General features: G+C 38.6%; 1 pseudogene; it reads left to right on the forward strand.

Annotated features, from left to right (window-relative positions):
* The first annotated feature begins 8844 nt into the window (after window positions 1–8844).
* LOC108426837 lies at window positions 8845–10197 on the forward strand (annotated as a pseudogene).
* The last annotated feature ends 5394 nt before the right edge of the window (window positions 10198–15591 follow it).

Consider the following 15591-nt stretch of genomic DNA (forward strand, 5'->3'; position numbering starts at 1 on the left):
TCAGAAATGCAAAAAAACATTAATCACTGATAAAAAATGTTGAAACTACTGGATCAGTTAAAAGGGAATTCCAATGATTTTTTTTTAATTCTGCAACTTTTTGAGATGAAGTAGCATACTGCCTCAAAACACTGTCCAGCCTCAAGCATTTTCATCTTGGCCCAAGTGGTTTAAAACATCAGGTCAAATTGCTGAGCCAGGGCAGAAAGGCCGGTTAACATCTTCAAGTTTAGCCCGCCAAATCAAACATGGTTTAAATAAGAGTTTTGCTGAACTGGAGATTGAGGATGCAGTTATCAGAGCCATTGCTCCTGGCACAGTTATTTAGAGGGGAAAGCTAATCTAACTCTACCTACACTCCATAGAATCCTCCGTTCTCACTACTAAAAAGAAGTGTAACAGAGTTGGATAAGCAATTAACGTCAGAGGTTCAAGGCATTAAAGAGACGCCTCAAGCTATCCTCATTCATGCTTTAGATATGAGGCAGTAGATTTTGTTCGCATGCCAGGAGTTTGAGTCAGGCCTGAAATATGAGCCAGGGTTAGTGCAGAACTTGTTTCTCCATACTGTTCTGACTGGTCTTCAGAATGACAATATTAAATGTGATCTTCAGCCCTACCTAGAACAGAGTGAAATTTCTGATGAAATTGCTTGAGAGACTAAACACTGCATGTGCCTATGAAGCAGACAGGAAGAACAAAAGGAAGATGATAACTCCACAGAGACTTGTTGCCGTACATTCTGCATGCTCAGACGTCACATATGTTGAAGACAAAGAAAAGGTAACTCAACCAAAGCCATGTAAGATATATCTCGAAGTACTTTCTGAGCTTAAAAAGGTGAAGTCAGGAATAGCTTTATTGAAAAAACTTGGGGCAGAAATGTCTCAGATTAAAGAGTCTATGCAACAACCTCTTTAGCCTCCTAAGATGCACTTAGCTCAGACAGAAGTGTTATGCTCTGACAGAAACCCAGACGCTAGCGGATAAGAGGTCAGACGATTTATTCGTCTACTTATCAACTAAGGTAACAAAAAGGGGCAAAACGCTAAAGAGTAGTCCAAAACTCCAAATAAGCAATCCAAGTAAGCAACAAAAGTACCAAAGAGGGAAAGGCAACAGACGTAGTCGAAAACACGAAATCAAACAGTCAAAATCACGATTAGACAACACGGAGAAACCGCTCAGTAGGTTTCAGAATGAAAACAATACCTCGCACTGACTGATCAGCCAGGCTTAAATACTCTGCTCTAATGATGTACAGGTGACATCAATCAAAAGTCTGGAAATTGTGAGCGCAGATAGGTGCGCGAGCCTGAGTCCGGAGTCACAGGATCTCCCAGGTTATTCTGGGAATTGTTCACTTGATGAGCTGAATGCGTGACAAGAAGGACCAAGTCAAAAACCACAAAATCTACCATAAGCATACTACCCCTCCATGTCAGACTGGAAAAAAGATGTGGTTCATCATCACACAGGGACAACCAGATGGCATCACTTCACAGGAGAGAGTGTTTAAAGTGTCAGGATTGTGGCGCCGAAACTGACTGCATGCACTGTTTTAAGTGATGAGCATTTTATGACAGGTGGCAGAGTTAAAGTGCAAAGACCAGACAGATATGCTCCTTTAAAGAGGAACCACCTCATGATGCCCCTAGAATGCCTGTCCTGTGGAGGAAAGGAAGACATGGTGAAATTAAGACAATATGCACAGTGCAGGAGAGTGTTATATTGTTCCAAGATATGTGAAGCCAATCATTGGGTGTTCATAAGCCACAATGTGCATTACCTTTCTGTATGACGATCCACACAAAGATTCAAAAGAGAAAGAAGGGAGTGGAAAAGGTTCCACTAATAGGCATTACATACCTGGTAGATTGCTATATGCTCCTTTGTGTACTTCTCTTCAGGATCAGTAGTCTGTTGGCCACAGAAAAAGAAAAAAAAATCAAGAAGCTAAAAAAAATGGACAAGGGCTATGTTTTACTCTCTCACTGCTATCATCAATGAGAGAGATACTAATGGAAACAAAATAACAGAGGCCTGTTCCTTTTGTTCAACTGCACTATAATAGCCACAACAAAGTAATAACTCATGTCCAATATTACATTTGCCCAAGAGATTCTGTAATGGACTACTGTGATCCAAATATAAAACCTGTGATGCAGCTACATTACTTTTTAATTAAGCTGAACGCTAAAAGTAGAACACGTACAATAGTATACATTCTTTTATTTTACCTTAAATCATGACTCAAAACTTCACATTCAGCAGAAAGACTTGAGCACTTGAACCTGAAACAAACAAATCAACAGACATAATTTTAAAAAATCCCTCACTGTTAACCACATATTTAAATGCAAACTTACAAATTAATTGAGCAGGAATTTACAAACAGCTCCCCGGTAGGCTGCCAATAGATGAAAATCATTGAGATTGTTAAGAGTCAGGGCATGTGTTACAGTATACTCTCGGTTTTTATGATCTTAGATGTTCAAAATACCAGGATGGCAGGTGCTTGCAGAGAAATCCAGTTTCGTTCTCAACAATTATACTTTCAATACTTTCAAAACTCAAGCAGTCCACCACACTGCCCTGCAGACATAATCATACGCTCTATATAATTTAAATGGACCCTGGAAGACAAGGACCCTTTATGATGATGTGGAAATGTCTTCTGTATTGCAGATCTCCATGCTATGTCTTAAAGAAATGGTATTAACAACTTTAACACTTTCAACCTGCAGAGGAACCTTGAGGAGCTGTGAACTGTCAAGACGGTATGTAACCATTAATTGATGTCTAGATGCAAGAGCCTGAAATTCCTGAAATTATGGGCGTCACTGACAACCTTCTTAAAGAAGCTATACTTAGCTTCAAATCTCATGATCCATAATTTATGGTCCAGATGTTGATAATGTAGTGATGTTTGGGACACAGGTGCACCTCAGGAAAGGTCTCAAGAAATAACTTGCGGTGGTCAGATATTTTACACTGCAAGTAATTCAAGGGTTTTTCTGAGAACTTTGAAGAAACTACAATCTAATATCTTTGAGATCCATGAGTATCTCCCAGGTTGGTTCATTTTCAAGCTTCCAATCATTAGAGGGAACAGCCTTAATAATGTCCAATTTTCATAGCCATTGCCCCTAATTGTTCCTTTCAAAAAACTAGTCTTGTGGATTTTGTGAGGTCTGTTGATTTTATCTGCGTATTTATAAGGAAATTATGTTATATGACCATTTACGGCATCCAGTCAAAAAAAGCCTTTCACTATGAGTTTTTTTTTAGACATAAAGCCAATTCAACAGGCACAGTCCCCTTTAAGAAATCATGTAAAATATCTGGTGGAAAACTGGTGATTGGGTGGAAATCTCAAGTGCTTGCTTATCACACATTCACTCTTAATACATTCAATATGGACTTTATCACTCTCCTGGAGCTTCTTTAATGCTACGTTATGCTGTGCTGGAGATCTCTGTTGAAAGTATGGGTAGGCTGAATCTTCTAAAGTCTCTCAACTAACTAAACAAAACCTTCAAAAAAATTTTTACAGAGAAACTCTCCTGGAAACCAGTGAGTCCATGTGCTCCAAGGTTGTCTGGACAAACGCAGAAAATGGTTCTTTTTACCTGACGATTCAGCAGCTCAACAAATGTTCCCTCCTTCTCTAGAACAGCAACATCTTTAAGCAAAGGTTCAAGAAATCTGTCAAACCCGTTTCACATCTTCAGTCTTGCCAAGAGCAGCTAATTGGATTGCCTGTAGGCCAGAAAGTAATTTTGCTGGTATGTTAAGTACTACCCAGTGTACAGCTGTGATATTATGTATTTTATTTGGACACTCCCAGTGGGTTGGAGATTTCAAAGTCATCAATATACAGTGCTAAGGCAAGGCCAGATTCCTCTATGAATAAAAGTTTGTGAGTTTTAAAATACTTTTTGTCAAAGTACAAACACTTATGGCACCTTGAGAGGTGACATCTCAATGGATCTGCTGTTTTAAAGGAACAAACACAATTACGATGGAAACAGGGCCAGTATGTACTGTGGAATCCTTGACATATCTTCAACAGAACATATGGGTATTGACTTGTAAATGAGCAGATTTTGCAGCACATCTATGGCATTCTATTTTCCTGAAAAACAAACAACAATAAGATTAAATAGTGCTGCTATTTCTCACAGGCTTTGATAAAGTTTGTAAATGCATTCAAAGCAAAAGAACCACATTTGGCAATACAGTAATTTATGTAATATTTATATTATATTATATACAGAAAGAAAATAATGGAACAACACATGGGATAATTCATTAAAACCAGTATATTGTAAAGGTGCACAATGAAGCAGAAACATTTTCAGTTTAAATGGCATTTTCTGACAGATGATGCCCAAGCAGCATTGTGATCGTGCAATGTTCATTTTCTCTGTCCTGCACCATTCGTAAGGGGTTAAGGCCTTTACACACCAAAGATAATTTATAACTACAATATATTTAGACAACAGCAACTTGTAAATGCAATTTTTCAGATGGTGAAAATGCAACATTATTTTATTTTACTTGCATTGTTAATTTTCACCAGTGGAAAAATCTCTGCCGTTGGCATGACAACAATCAAAATGACAGAGCAGCTTTATTCCAGTAAATATAACTTTCACAAATGCTAAAATGATGAGAATCAGAGCTGGTTTATGGGGAGCCTATTTCTCCTGTCATATCAAAAACATGACTGCAAATGCCACAGGATTCCATCAAGTGAGTTTAAAAAAAAAAAACTTACTTATATATTTATATTTTCAGGGCTCTGAGAAAATTGCACAATGAAATGGGTCATCAAGGAGTGGATCGAACAGTGTTACTAATCAGAGACAGGTTCTTCTGGCCTAATCTGCAAAAGGATGTTGAGCACTGTGTTTCCCATTCCTACACGTTTTTTAAAGCAGAAGTAGAATTAGAGCTCCTCTTACAAGCATTACTACTACTCAACCATTTGAACTGGTGTCTATCGACTTCCTTCATGTAGACAGATGTTCAGGTGGTTATGAATATATTTTAGCAGTGATCAACCATTTCACACACCTTGCGCAGGTGTACGCTATGACAAAAGCTGCCAAAGTTGTAGCTGACAAAATCTTTGGTGACTATGCATTGAAGTTTGGGTTTCCTATGCTCATACACCACGATCAGAGAGGGGAATTCGAAAATCAGCTGTTTGTACAACTAAAGAGAAATTGTGATGTGTTGGGATGACTCCCTATCACCCACAAGGGAATGGCCAAGTGGAGCACTTTAACAAGACCCTCTTCCAGATGTTGAAGACGCTGACGGAAAGAGAAAAGGCAAACTGGAAGGATTCATTGAACAAGCTTGTGAATGCTTACAATTGTACCTGCAGCAAAGTCACTGGGTTTTCTGCTTTTTATCTTCTCTATGCATGAGAGAATGCTATGAAGTCTGCCAAGACAGCTGAAAGAAAACATGATAAGAAAGTCAGGAGTTCTGTGTTGCAGGAGGGTGATTGTGTTCTTGTGAGAAATATGACACAGAGAGGTGGGACAGGTAAACTCTGAAACCAATGGGAAGAACGCATCCACAAAATTGCTTGCCAGTTGAATAAGGATCTCCCAATCTTTGAGGTTGTTCCAGAAAGCAGGATTAATCACAATTTAAAAATGTTCCAAATTTGACCCTAAAGAAAAACTTTTAATATTTAAAAAAACGGTGTGTTTTGTTACAGCTATATGAGTGGATAAAATACACTGAATCCTAAAGAATATATTACATTCAGTAATAGAATAACATTACTGAAAGCTGCAGTTTGAACAGTGTGTCACCCCTATTTGAGAGAGAGAGAGTTTGATTCTGATTGATTTTGATTTGCTTTTCTAGTGATCCTACTAGCAGTTATCTCGAAAAGTTTTCTTGGTCTTCCAGATCTCAGCTTGAACTCCACTTTTCCTGTTAACTACAGTTTCTTAATTACTGAGGAAGCAGCTACCTGAAAACACTTTTCTACCTTCTTAGTCTTCTCCTACTTTGTGGGCATCAATTATTTTAGTTTTCAAAGTGCTAGACAGCTGCTTAGAGGAGCCCATGGTTGCTGATTGTTGGGACAAGGTTTGAAGAGTCAGAGTATTTACAAAACTTTGAACTTTGCATTATCCCTCCTTTCATAACCATGACTTCAAACAAGCCATCACCCTAACAAGCTAATGAAGGTCTGATGCTTTGGTAAAAGTTATCTAAGAGCTTAAACCTCTTGGGGTACCCAAACTTTTGCATGGCACACATTTCCTTCAATCTAAAGTTGTACAAAACATAAATAATAAACTAGATTTGCTGAAATGTTGAAAAGAACATTTCATCTTTAACTTTATGCATTTTGGAGATCAGTTCATCTTCTAATCACTTAACTTTTCAAAGTGAAAGAATTTATTTTGTACCAGAGGTGCCCAAGCTTTTGCATGCCACTGTACAGATAAAACTGTTCTTACCTTCCAGTTGTCCATCTCTTCTTTTGTTGTCATATTGTGGGCATCCAGTTTTCTCTGCTCCTCTTTCAAGTTCTTCATTAATCAAGTATCTTCAAGTATCTCCCTAGTGACAATTCTGAATGAATTGCTGGAGATCCTTAGGCACCTTTTCTCGATCCTCTCCTCCACATATGTATCTCTCTCCATCTCCATGAAAGTGGATGTTGATAAATCACAATTAATTGCTTTTGTCTCAAATTTCACCCTAAAGAAATATTTGTATGTATTTTGTGCATTTTGTTACAGCTCAATGAGTGGATAAAAAATGCTGATTTCTAAAGTATATACAACGGCGTTGTGTAAAACATAAATAAAAACAGAATACGATGATTTGCAAATCCCTTTCAAGCTATTTTCAATTGAATACACTACAAAGACGAGATATTTAAAGTTCAAATGGATTAATTTAGTTGTTTTTTGCAAATATTCACTCATTTTGAATTTGATGCCTGCAACACGTTCCAAAGGAGTTGGGACAGGGGCATGTTTACCACTGTGTTACATCACCTTTCCTTTTAACAACACTCAATAAGCATTTGGGAACTGAGGACAATAATTGTTGAAGCTTTGTAGGTGGAATTCTTTCCCATTCTTGCTTGATGTACAACTTCAGTAGCTCAACAGTCCGGGGTCTCCATTGTCATATTTTGCGCTTCATAATGCGCCACACATTTTCAATGGGAGACAGGTCTGTACTGCAGGCAGGCCAGTCTAGTACCTGCACTCTTTTACTATGAAGCCACGCTGCTGTAACCCGTGCAGAATGTGGCTTGGCATTGTCTTGCTGAAATAAGCAGGGATGTCCCTGAAAAAGATGTTGCTTGGATGGCAGCATATGTTGCTCCAAAACCTGTATGTACCTTTCAGCATTAATGGTGCCTTCACAGATGTGCAAGTTACCCATGCCATGGGCACTAACACACCCCCATACCATCAGAGATGCTGGCTTTAGAACTTTGCGCTGATAACAATCCGGACAGTCCTTTTCCTCTTTGGCCCAGAGGACACAACGTCCATGATTTCCAAGAGCAATTTGAAATGTGGACTCGTCAGACAGCAGGATACTTTTCCACTTTGCATCAGTCCATCTCAGATGAGCTCGGGTCCAGAGAAACCGGCAGCGTTTCTGGGTGTTGTTGATATGTGGCTTTGGAGAAAGGGTCATGCTGAGAGTTTTCCTTGTTTCTAAGCAAAAGTCTTAACCTGACTAAACTACATATGACTGAATGACTTTAATCTGCTCAATAAAGAGCAAAGTTGTTTACCACATGGAGCCATTTAAGGGTGTGTCTTTACATAAATGAGCCTGGCAGAGCAGTGTAGGATTTATCATCTTTCATTGACTGCAGCTGTGCCTGTGTATGTTTGATAAATATACAGCTATAGAATGTGTTTTGCGCACATTTTGATAAATCAAACCTCAGGTCTGAGGATGGTGTTGACTAATTATGGAAAAAGTCATATCAAAAGTGATATTTTAACCAAAACATAGAATGGTGTGAAAAAAGGCTCTTCAGGTGAATAAAGCATTACACATTTATTGTAATCTGAATTTATTTGCGATGTGTAAATTTTAGTCCTCTCATCAACTCTTATAAAGGTCACATGGGATGAGTTTTTCAGATTATTTTTTATCATTTATTGATACAGAATCATACTATTTTATCATACTATTGATATACAGAATTCTTAATTTCTCCTCTACAGGCTGGTCCTTCTCCAGTTTCTGTGTGATCTGTCCATGTTGGTGTGCCTGATTTTCATAATAACAGTATCAGGCAGTGAATCTCTTGCATATCATTATTTATTTTTAAACTAGTATTTGCAACTTTTGTTGATAGGCATGTACAAGCATACTAATTATTGCAGTAGACTTTGAACTCAGAGCCATTGAGTAATCTGCAGAGCTGCAGTGGAACTTACAGTATTTACAGTACATCCAGTGAACTGAAGTTAATTAAACTCCATTTATTCATGGTCTAAAATCAAACTATAAATGTGGCCAGTGAGCGGTCTGACCACAAAGCAGAACAGATGACTTCACTAAAGGAATTTTTAAAATAAACACAAAAAATGAACTACAATGTTAATGAGTAAAGTGTAACGTAAACAGCAGATTAATTTTTAAACCTTAATGTAGTGTTGGGAGCATGATCTCCAGAGTTAATGGCACAAAGGAGAAATATTGAAACTTCTGGTTGATATGCTAGGTTTTATGTTACTTGCAGTTCATGTATTCACCGTTGCTTGAGATGTCCTAAATGACTTCACCTTGAATTTTATAAGTACAATGTGTTTTATTTTTTAGATGGATGATTTTATACATGAGGACTTTGATGTTATTACTGTTGAAGACATTGAAGAAACACTGGCCCATGAAGATCTTCCATCAGCTGTCAGCAAGATTAAGGATTATTTTGAACAGCAAGACTGTGGGGAGCTGACTACTGCTGTAATAAGAATGTCCAGCTCTGGAAAATCTACCTTCATCAACGCTTTTAGGGGAATGGGGGATGAGGAGGAGGGCTCTGCACAAACTGGTGTTGTAGAGACCACTAAGGTTCCCACACCTTACTTATATCCAAAATACCCAAATGTCAAATTTTGGGATCTCCCTGGCATTGGAACACCCAACTTCAAACTGATCGATATCTTAAACAGGTTGAATTTCAACGCTATGATTTTTTCATCATCATCACCTCAGATCACTTCAGAGAATGCCATGCCACTTTAGCAGCAGAGATAGTAAAAATGGACAAGAAGTTCTACTTTATTCACTCAAAGATTGACAGCAACATTTCAGCTGAGAAAAGAAAGAAGACATTCAATGAGCAAAAGACACTGGATGCTATCCGAAAAGACTGCATTGAAGGTTTACTTATCAACAACTCATGTATTATATCATTTTATTTTTGAAAAGTACAAGTAATAATAAGTAAGAAGCAATAATAAATACAATAATTTGAGTTATTTGTTGCTCTATTGTACATATATTGAATTATATACTGTATTACAATCCGTGTTTTAAAATGAACATTAGTTTTCATCCTAAGGTTTGGAAAAGACTGGTGTAGACTCTCCTGTGGTCTTCCTGATCTCATGCTTTGACCTTGCCCTCTATGATTTCAACCATCTTGAAGAGACCACATGGAGATGGAACTTCCCCAGCACATATGCTGATGCTGGCCTTTCCAAACATCACTCTGGAGATCAACGAGAGAAAGAAGAAAGCCCTGCAGAAAAATATATGGAAGCTGGCTCTGCTGTCTGCTGCTGTTGCAGCTGTTCCGATTCCTATAGCAAATGCAGCTCTTTCAGTCATTGTAGATGTGATGATTTTGGTGGTGGAACTTACAAAATACTACAATGCCTTCAGTGTTGATCCTGCCTCCTTGCAGAGGCTTGCTGACAGATCTAAGTCACTAGATGAGCTGAAAGCAGTAATGAAGTCTCCTTTGCATGTTAAGTTGCTGGCTGGTTGCAGTGTTGGTGGTTTAGAAGCAGCAGCAGAATTCTGGCTGGGTCTCATCCCTGTTGTGGAATCTCTGGTAGCAGGTTCACTTTCCTTTGCCACTGTGTATTTCACACTGAAAGTTGTCTTAATGGACTGGCTAAAGATGCACGCAATGTGCTCATGGCTGCTCTGCAACCTCCAGTTTGAAAACAAGGGAATGAGGAACGGTCATTTTTAGTTTTGCCTTGTGGTGCACACTGACTTTGTTTAATTCAGTGTGCACTACTGTTCTATTCATACCTGTGGGCTTTGTCATGTAGAGTTAAAGATTAAGACTTTATACTGGTGATGTGAGAGGTCAAAATTAATGGCAATTTAAAGGTGTTCAATTCTGTTCTGGAACAACACAAGTATTTCCTTTTTAAATTCTCTTAATTGTTCAGTCTAGTTTTATATTTGATGTTAGCGGACATATGTTTGCATGTGACTGAAGGGCAGTGCTGATAGGAGTACACAACACCAATGTTTCACAACCACTGACAAACCTATATTAACATTTATAAAGCTGCAGTTGTCATTAAACTGAGGTGAAAGACTGACAAATGCAGCCCTCATGAACACTGACAATTGCTGCTACTAGAAATTTGACAAAAATAGTCAGGAGACTAAAGCTTCAGCATTGACGTGAGTTTTTTTTCCCCACATACAGAGTATGGGTATAGCGAGGTCCATCAAGAGTCAATCAGCAATCAGAAGTCTAGTCTTATTCACGTGCATGCAGATGATCATGCGCGGGCACAGCTTGGTCATCAGTGTGTCACCAGTCTAGTCTGGTCAGCACTCCAGTCTGACAAGAAAATTTTGGATAGACCTTATATACGTTGAAAACTAAGGGTGAGGAAGGAGGAGGTAAAAGGAGATTGAGGAGGGATCATTAGGGGTTATAGAAGGAGAATATGAATAGAGATGGGGTAGAGATGGCGGGGGGGGGGTGATTGTGTACTAACCAGCAACATCCAACCAACAGCATCCTGTGGGCAAGAGTCTGTGACCACTAATGAAGCCCTAGAAGATGACTGGCACAAACTGTACAGCAGCATGAGCTGTCATCTCTGACTTTACATGTACAAGGTAGACCAACAAGTTCAGAATGTCTAATAGAGTGGACACAGTGTTCAAAAACACCAGCAACACTGCTGTGTCTGATCCATTCGTACCAGCGCAAGCAGAGCTGATTAAATAGACAATGCATGATAGAAACAAAGTGGCTGGTTGGTGTATGGAATTTATGGATGATAGATTTTTACGTATTTTTAAATGTACAATGTGTAAGATTTAGGGGAATATATTAGCCAAAACAGAGTATTTTATACAAAAAGTTTTCATTAGTGTATAATCGCCTGTAACTATGAACCATGTTTAGCTTAGAATGAGCACTTGATATCTACATAGGGAATGGGCTTTATCATCACACCTCCTGACCATTGACAGTCATCTTTCACTCACAAAAACCTGGGTTACATTTTCAAAAAAAAAAAAAAAAAGTATTCAGTCACCCATCCAAATCATTGAATTCAGGTGTTCCAATCACTTCCATGGCCACAGGTGTATAAAACCAAGCACCTAGGTATTCAAACTGCTTCTATAAACATTAGTGAAAGAATAGGTCGCTCTCAGGAGCTCAGTGTATTCCACTGTGGTTCTGTGATAGGATGCCCCCTGTGCAACAAGTCCAGTCATAAAATTTCCTTGCTACTAAATATTCCACAGTCAACTGTCAGTGGTATTCTAACAAAGTGGAAGCGATTGGGAACACAAAGTGGTCAGCCACATAAAATGACAGAGCGGGGTCAGCGGATGCTGAGTTGCATAGTGGTTACCAATTTTCTGCACAGTCATTTGCTACAGACCTCCAAACTTCATGTGGCCTTCAGATTAGCTCAAGAACAGCGTAGAGAGCTTCATGGAATGGGTTTTCATGGCCGAGCAGCTGCATCCAAGCCTTACATCACCAAGTGCAATGCAAAGTGTCAAATGCAGTGGTGTAAAGCTCCACCACTGGACTCTAGGGCAGTGGAGACGTGTTCTCTGAAGTGACGAATCACGCTTCTACGTCTGGCAATCTGATGGATGAGTCTGGGTTTGGCAGTCGCCAGGAGAACCGTACTTGTCTGACTGCATTGTGCCAAGTATAAAGTTTGGTGGAGGGGGGATTATGGTGTGGGGTTGTTTTTGAGGAGTCGGGCTGAGTCCCTTAGTTCTAGTGAAAGGAACTCTTAATGCTTCAGCAGGCCAAGAGATTTTGGATAATTTCATGCTCCCAACTTTGTGGGAACAGTTTGGGGATGGCCCTTTCCTGTTCCAACATGACTGTGCACCTGTGCACAAAGCAAGGTCCATAAAGACATGAATGAGCAAGTTTGGTGTGGAAGAACTTGACTGGCCTGCACAATCCTGACCTCAAGCCGATAGAACACCTTTGGGATAAATTAGAGCGGAGACTGTGAGCCAGGCCTTTTCGTCCGACATCAGTGTCTGACCTCACAAATGCGCTCCTGGATGAATGTCAGAAATTCCCATGAACACACTCCTAACCCCTGTGGAAAGCGGGTGGCACATTTTGCAGTAATGCACACACAATGAAAAATTTACAAGGATGTCAGCTTTTTTCATCGTCACTGAGAATCTCAGGAAGTAAGTCAAATTTGTGCAGGGCCTCATTTACGTCATCCCTTGTCATATACAGCAATGGTAGTGGTGCAACCTCTCCCTTGAAATCGGCTTTGTTTTCAGTGCACCACTTGTTTGCTTTTAAAATCTGTTGCCATGTTATGCTTCTGTAAAGAGAAAAAAACATATTCAAATGTTTGAAACTGTCCTATAACAGAAAAAAAAACAGAAAATCCCAAAGCCATTATTGTACTGAAACCCAATTTCACCAAATGTGGGCCTTGTGGCTTGTCTGTGTCAGTTGTCTGTACAACAGAAATAATTTTTTTTAAAATAAATAACAACAACTGGTCTGTGCAGGTAATGACTATTTTAATAAAAGAGTTAATAGCTTATGTGAAATAATAATGACTGAAAAATCATTATGAAATAGGTATAAATAAAAAAATTATACTTTTTCACATTCACTAACAAGCATTCTTCAGTACCAAGTTCACATTTTCAAGTCTCTCCTCAGCCTTCTGCAGAGACACATGGCTTAGCTAGCACAACAGTTATGCTGTGATCAGAATACTCTTCAGGTAACAAAACAATGCAAAACATCTATAGTAGTGCTAGCATGCTTACTGTACTTGCTTTTGTATTCAAATTAGTTCATTACTGTTGCTTAATACTATTACTTATCAGTTGATAATGTATATGTATAGATTTTTTTTTAAAAACTTACATCATATTATTATTTTTAAAAAGTACATCAGAAAAATATAACTGAACAGAATGGTATATCTTTATTGTATAGCAACAAAAGAAGTCAGAGAAATTATTGTGAACAAAATAACTACAAATATGACTACTATTTATAGATGTCAAAACCTGAGTGCAATCTCAGCTGAGATGGAAACTGTGGTTGTAATTACATACGATTGGTACAATAACACAATTTTCATTAAACCTAGGAATAGCAAATCGATATCCTGTTTACTCTCATGTTTTTTTTTCAGTACATCAATTTCATTACATGTATCAAGTGTATTCAGTTCAGTTTTCAGTTTGGGCTGTAGAAATACACAGATTTACTAATGGCTGAGACTTTTGAAAATTAACGTTTTTGGAAAGTATGTTCACAGAGCATAAACTACGTTCAAAACGAGAAGCGAGTATGGGATGAAGATGTGAATTTATCTTACACATTTATAAAAAGTTCATTTCACATTAAAAGTTTTAGTTTTGGGCAATGTTTTCTATACAACATAAACCATACTGTTTATGCTTATTTGCCATTTGTGAACTCAAATTTCATATCAGCATAAGGGACAAATAAATTAGAGGTGATTCTGATTGCTCAAGTCTTTCATGTACCCTTAAATGTAAACACAATGAATTTTAACATCACACCTGACCAAAGGGGTATGCTGCCAGGTAAAATTCCAACAAATCCACCAGCTCAGGGCAGAAGTTTGAATTTTCAGTACATGTTCCTTCATCAACTTCAATCTCTCATGTGCATGCTGAAAAATGATGGCCAACACATCTGCAAAAGGTAAGCTTTTCTTTACACCCAACTCAACTTGCTCATGTGATTCTCCTTCAGCACAAATGTCCACCTCACTAGTACCCAGCAAGTCTGTTGATTGGTTGTCAATGGCTTTCTTCAGAGCTCTTAAACCGTGCTTGCAATTATTTGTCTCCTTTTTTGCCATGAAAACACACAATTCTTCTGAAAAGAATCTTCATTTGGGTCAGTGAGGCTATATTTAACAGAAGACCAAAGGAGTAAAGGAACAGATCCTTTATTGATTTCTTTGCCTTAACCTTGGCGATCTTGACAGCCATGAGTTTCATCATGTGAGCAGAGCATACATGGATTACTGTGAAGTTGCACTGCTCTTTCTGCTGGCAAACTAAGAAGCACCTTTTTAAGTAATCTTGAATGTTGCATTTGTTAAAAACCTGTGTAACTGCAGGTATCGTGGCCCAACTAAAATCAATTTCCAACTTTTGTGGTTGCAGCTGAATCTTAAATCCATTGAAAAAATCTTTGCCCAAACAGGCTAGCCAGTGCTGGATTGTTGGAGTGCTCTGATCAGAGCTAAGCATCTCTGCAACCGGAAGAGTGGTTCTGGTTGTGGACTGTGTTGATATGCACAGTGCATAATACAGAATATTATGCTGGCAGTAACTTGGCTTTGATACAACTGTTCCAGTGGAATCTAGGTAAAGCAGGCAGGCCTTTGACTTTTGGAGGTCTCTCAAGAGATGGAGTTGTGCATTATCATACATATGTATTATGAAAGGACATAAACTGACATGTTGTAAACTGCTGTGCTTGGTGATTGCAGGAGGTTTTGAAGCATCTTATAAATTCTGTATTTGAAGTCCAGGTATTCATTGGGATTGCAGCAATTTTTTTTTCTCACTGGAAATTCTTTGAAGAATTGGAAGTGATGGGATATCTGTCATATTGCCATGAGATATTCTTCATCAGCATTTTCAACTATTTTCTTGGTGTGCAAATGCATTGATGTAAATAAACCAAGTTGTGCTTTTAACATCTCCCTGTCCTGATTTTTGCAGTGTCTCCGATGGAATTCCTCTAGAGAGTGTTGAATATTTCCTGTTACCTCTACCCTTACAGCTACTTCACTTTGGTTCTTCTGTGGCTTTTCAGTTATCAAAAGCTTGCAAGTAGTGCAGCCACTGAATTTGCACACTGCTCTTCCTTGCCAGTATGGACAATTTTTCTTTCAGGTAAATTTTTTTTCCACATGGTTATGCTTAAAGGCCAAAACACAAAAGTTATTAACCTCTGAAAAATTTCTAGCCATAATGTCTGTCCATTCACCCTTCAGAACCTGCCCTCCTCCTGGCTTTATTGTATCCCACTGTGATCTGGACAGGGCAACAGTAAAATATGAGGGACAGGTTGGTATG

The sequence above is a fragment of the Pygocentrus nattereri genome, chromosome 5 (genome assembly GCF_015220715.1).
Source record: "Pygocentrus nattereri isolate fPygNat1 chromosome 5, fPygNat1.pri, whole genome shotgun sequence".
NCBI lineage: Eukaryota > Metazoa > Chordata > Actinopteri > Characiformes > Serrasalmidae > Pygocentrus > Pygocentrus nattereri.